This window comes from Enhydra lutris, unplaced genomic scaffold (assembly GCF_002288905.1).
Source record: "Enhydra lutris kenyoni isolate GAN:26980312 unplaced genomic scaffold, ASM228890v2 scaffoldscaffold80, whole genome shotgun sequence".
NCBI lineage: Eukaryota > Metazoa > Chordata > Mammalia > Carnivora > Mustelidae > Enhydra > Enhydra lutris.
Window position 1 is genome coordinate 1,397,323 of NW_019154164.1, and position 6,000 is coordinate 1,403,322.

Genomic DNA, 6,000 nt, shown 5'->3' on the forward strand with positions numbered 1-6,000 from the left:
TGTACATATTTGTATGAATTAAATAAGCTGCTTATATTTTTAATCACTATGACTTCTCAATAACTGTAAAATCTTTATTGAAAAATCTTAGGGGTGCCTGGCTGGCACAGTCAGTAGAATATGTGACTCTTGACCTCAAGGTTCTGAGTTCAAGCCCCACGGTGGGTGTAGAGATCACCTAAAAATAAAATCTTAAAAATATGTATATTTAAAAAAATAAAAAATATTAAAAAAAAAAGAAATCTTAGAGTATTCACATCTGAACACTATTCCCCATTTTGGCCAATTCGAAATCTGTTCCTCTCATTTCTTTGAAAAACCTTCCTTTAAGATGCTCCTCATGTCCATGCTAAAGAAAAACTGTTACCTCATTGAATAATATAATATATAAATTCAGTGATATAATGGTGTGTATGCTGTCATTTATAATAAAATTTTTATGAGATAATTTATATGTTTACTCTCCTGTGCCAAGGACTATTATGACAAAGAAACAAGTTAATGATACAGTGATTATAAAATAATATGTATTAAATATTTTATATTCATATTATTATTTATGCTTATAACTTGACACAGTCAAGAAAAAAATTGCTGTGGAAGTGTAGAGAAAGTTTTCATAAAGTGAAATTTAAAGAATAAGTAGAGATTTTTGAAGCATAAAAAGAATATCATTTTGATTACTCAAATTATTTGTCTTAAGAAACTACAAAATGGTTAAATTTGAGGCTTGACTATTCATAAAAGATGTTTATTTTAAACTGATATGTGTACTTATTACATACATTTCATGAACTGGTTCATCAGGTAATAACTGGGAGAACAATAAAGTTAAAATGATAAAACTGCTTGAAATGATGATTTATTTTTTATTTTATTTTTTTAAAAGATCAAATCATTTTATTTTTTTATTTTTAAAGATTTTATTTATTTATTTGACAGAGATCACAAGTAGGCAGAGAGGCAGGCAGAGAGAGAGAGAGGGAAGCAGCCTCCCTGCTGAGCAGAGAGCCCGATGTGGGGCTTGATCCCAAGACCCCAGGATCATGACCTGAGCTGAAGGCAGAGGCTTTAACCCACTGAGCCACCCAGGTGCCCCAATGATGATTTATTTTTTTAAATTTTTTGTATTATGTTATGTTAGTCACCATACAGTACATCATTAGTTTTTGATGTAGTGTTCCATGATTCATTGTTTGCGTATAACACCCATGCAATCCGGAAAAGTCAGTGACATAAAAGTCACTTAAAAGAAAGAAAATCAGGGGTGCCTGGGTGGCTCAGGGGATTAAGCCTCTGCCTTCAGCTCAGGTCATGATTTCAGGGTCCTGGTCGAGCCCCCCATCGGGCTCTCTGCTCAGCAGAGAGCCTCCTTCCCTCTCTCTCTCTCTTTGCCTACTTGTGGTCTCTGTCAAATAAATAAATAAAATCTTAAAAAAAATACACATGGTCAAATGATTTCTATTTAAAAAGAAAGAAAAAATCAGTGACTTAAAAGACTACAACTTAATTGCTGCTACAAGATAAAAAACGGAGTCATAGCCAAGTATCTCTGAACCTTTTAATTTTGCTGTAAAATTGTGTCTGAGACAAAAATGTTTTCAAACTAACCAAACATAAAAAGAGGGATGCCTGGGTGGTTCAGTCGGTTAAACATCTGCCTTCGGCTCAAGTCATGATCCCACGGTTCTGGTATTGAGTCCTGCATCAGGCTCCTTGCTCAGTAGGGAGTCTGCTTCTCCCTCTGCCTGCTGCTCCCCCTGCTGATGTAGTCTCTCTTTCTCTCTCTCTCTGACAAATAAATAAATAAAATCCTAAAAAAAAAACCCATAAGATTAGTGACTCTTAGCTATGGTTGCACATTAAAAAAATAGTAATCTGGTGGGCTTTTCAGAAATTAAGGTACTGAGGCCCCATCAACAGATAAATTCTAACACATAGTCAAGTTGAGAAACGCTGGTCTAGATGATCCTAGAGCGCTTCTATTTTCAATGGTCTAATACTCAGTGCTATGTCAAATTAATTTTTTAAATAGTAGTAAAAGCTGTTTATTGAATAGATTTTTTATTGGAATAGGTTCTTCAGATATGACCAAATCATTCACTTAGCTGAACTGACAGTGGTAGTGTTCTTAGAATGGTATCATTTTCAGTTTCTTATTTTACTAATTTATGGAATACCTTCTTTGCTGCTCCGCACCTATATTTGTATGAAAGTAAAATTCAATTATATATTCAGAGACAAGAGTAGAAATTAATTGAGTAGGTAATTTAAGTTTTCTCTTGTGTGTTAGTGTATGTTGTTCAGCTCATTGATAGCATCACAAAGTTTATCATTTGGGGGAAGCCTGGGTGGCTCAGTCAGTTAAGTTTCTGCTTTTGGCTCAGCTCATGATCCTTGGGTCCTGGGATCCAGCCCTGTGCTGGGCTCCCAGCTCAGCAGGGAGCCTGCTTCTCCCTCTCCCTCTTCTCCCCCTCCCCCCCCCTCCCCCACCCCCACTGCTATCTCTATCACTCTTTCTCTCTCAGATAAATAAATACAATCTTTTTAAAAATTTATCATTTTCCATAAGATTTTTTTTTTCCTGAGGAACTGTTTGTGTCCTGGAAATTATTTGGAACAAAAACAGTCTCTTTTTCTGTGTAAACAGCATGACTGCTTCTATTTGGCAAAATAAAAAGAGTTGTCAGCGGCATGATGCAAACATAACCTATGTTATCACTTAACTAACTACTCAGAGGTGAGGGTAGTGAGACAACTAAATAAACATTTGTTTAGGATTGGAATATAGCTAGATGTTCCCAGATGTATTGCACATAAATTTTGATATAGTTCTTCTAAAAAGACAGTTTCAGGGATACACATTTTCCGTTGTGTATGTTAATTCTCTTGACTCCCTCTCATAGTATTTACTGGAATGAAAGGTAATGCTTGGCAGTGGCTGGGCCCCATATTCTCTCAGAGATATATATAACCAACACTAGACTCATTGCCAAGTATTTAGAAACTTTTCAGTCAAGCTGATCTACTTGACAATATTCCTAATATTCGTTCAGTTTTTTAAACAATGTTATTGATTGCTTTCTATGAGCAAGACATATTTGATGTTTAAATCATGCCCAAATTTTTACACACCTAGATTGTAGTAATTAGAAAAAGCCAGGTTAAATTCTTACTTCTATTTACTTGCTGCTAGTCCTTGACTAATTTGCTTAAATTATTTGACTCTGTTTCCTCATCCGTAGAACTAGAGATTAAAAATAACCACATCACTAGGTTTCTGAAAGGATTTAGACAGAAAATGTATGTGACCATGCATAGCAGAGCTTCTAACACCAAGCAGACATTCAATTAATGTCAAGTTTACTTTTCTCTTACAAAATTATCCACAATTTTAGGCTAGACAAATTTTATTCAACCATCTTGGTAAATTGTTTAACGAAGTTTTAAAAAAGTTAACAGTATTATCTATTTACCAGTAATTTTATTTTATTTTATTTTTTAAATTTTATATAAGTAAGTGTTATGGTCTATTTCAAAAAGGGCAAAGAAGAATAATTTCTTTACTAAAATATATAAACTCTTAAAATTCAATGAGAAGAAAACAACACACAAGGAAAAAATGGACATGAATGAGCAATTCAAAGAAAAAAAACCATTTAGGGATAATAATCATATAAAAACTGCTCAGTCTAACCAAAAATTAAAGATAAATTATGGGGGGGCGCCTGGGTGGCTCAGTGGGTTAAAGTCTCTGCCTTCAGCTCAGGTCATGATCCCAGGGTTCTGGGATCAAACCCGCACCGCACCGGGCTCTCTGCTCAGCAGGGAGCCTGCTTCTCCCCTCTCTCTGCCTGTCTCTCTGCCTACTTGTGATCTCTGTCTGTCAAATAAATAAATAAGATCTTTAAAAAAAAGATAAATTGTAGTAACAATGAGGTATTATAGAGTTACATCTTTGCCTATAGCATGGGCAAAGTTGGATAAAACTCATTGTTGGTAAGGATGCCAGGAAAAAAACACAACCTATCTATTTTGGAAGGCTTGTAAATGGGTCCAGGTTCTTTGGAGGGCATTTTGGCCACATCATATTGTAAAATACCTATACCCTTTGACTCAGAAAATTCATTTTTAGACATGTATTCTATAGAAACACTTGTAATACACAGACATACATCTATGCAAGAGTATTCCTGCAGAACTGTTTGCAAGAACAAACATTAAAAGTAAGTACACATCTAGCAATAGAGGATTAGTTAAATAAAATTAAAAAGGCACATAGAAGCTAGGGATAAATCCAAATCATATTCTATTAATTTATTATCATATTCTATTAATATGATAAATCATATTCTATTAAAAAAAGAATATGGTAAATCATATTCTATTAATTTATTCTATTAATTTTAAAAATATTAAACTTATCTTTTGGGAGTATATATTTTGGCCTTCTAAGAGGTATAATCTGAAATGATTCTATATTATATAAATATTCCTATAATAAATTATCAAAGATATTAAAACATAAAGAAATTAGAATTAGTCATAAGAAAATATTTTTATAGTGAGTAAAATCATTATATTTAGCGAAAAAGTACTCTGACATGATCTTAATATTCTAATTTTCCTCTAACATGGTAAAAGAATGTAGCATCCAATGCCTTTTTTTAAAAAAGTACATTTCAGGGCCGCCTGGGTGGCTCAGTGGGTTAAAGCCTCTGCCTTCGGCTCAGATCATGATCCCAGGGTCCTGGGATCCAGCCCCACATCGGGCTCTCTGCTCAGCAGGGAGCCTGCTTCCTCTCTCTCTCTCTCTCTCTGCCTGCCTCTCTGCCTACTTGTGATCTCTCTCTGTCAAATAAATAAAATCTTTTAAAAAAAAGTACATTTCAAAAAGTCTGATAAGCTAATTAACATTATTTTGGTACTCTTAGAGGAAAAGCATCAAGTAGTTCTTCCAGATTACCATCTTTAGTTTTGAAATTTAGAGGCGTATTCAGTGAAATACTTATATAGTTGACCTTTGAACAACATGGGTTTAAACTGTGTGAATCCACTTATATGTGGATTTTTTACAGTACAATGTTGTGAATGTGTTTTCCTTGTAGATTTTCTAAATAACATATTCTTTTCTGTAGCTTACCTTATTACAAGAATATAACACATGATACATATAATATACAAAATATGTGTTAAAGAGCTGTTTCTGTTATCACTAATTCTTCCAGGCAACGGTAGGCTATTAGTAGTTAAGTTCTGGGAGAGTCCAAAGTTATATGGATTTTTGTCTGCATGGGGCCTTGATGCCACTAACTTTTGTGTTATTCATGGGTCAACTTTACTTTTATAATCTGCTTTGTTTATTTAAAACCAAGTGGTATCATCGCCAAAATTTAAATGAAATAAGATTACATTGGGAACATTAGAACACTGGAATTTCAGTTCATCCTTTATCAAACAGCTGGAAAGGTTAACACAAATGAAATACAATTAAATATTTAGTTCCTTGTGTTTTACTTCACAGTATGTGCTCATCTTTGTCACATATGGGTAGTAGAGTAACAGGGTTAGTTTTGTCTTCTGAAACACAATACTGATCTTGAAAAAATGACCTACAATTCATTATGGAAATGTCAAAAACTAAAAATATGATCATACAAAATTAATTGTTTCTCAAGGCCACAGTTCTATATAGAAAAGAATTCTAGGATAACTTTCAATGTGGTTTCCCATTAATATTTTCCCAGTTCACTTCGTTTTGGGTGATATGGAGAAAAATAAACTTTAAGTCTAGCTTTTAGCCCAACTGTGCTTCCGTTTTAAGTAGTTGCTTAATGACTGGGATTTTAGGGAGAGAGATCTCTAAAAAGGATTTTTGAGAAGATTCACCATTTGGGTCAAAATCTCTTCTCTTTCCCAATACCAGGGATTAGATTCTAATAAAATTTTGGAATAGACATTTATCTTTCATGTTCTCAGTTGTGTTTTGCTCTTTCTGTC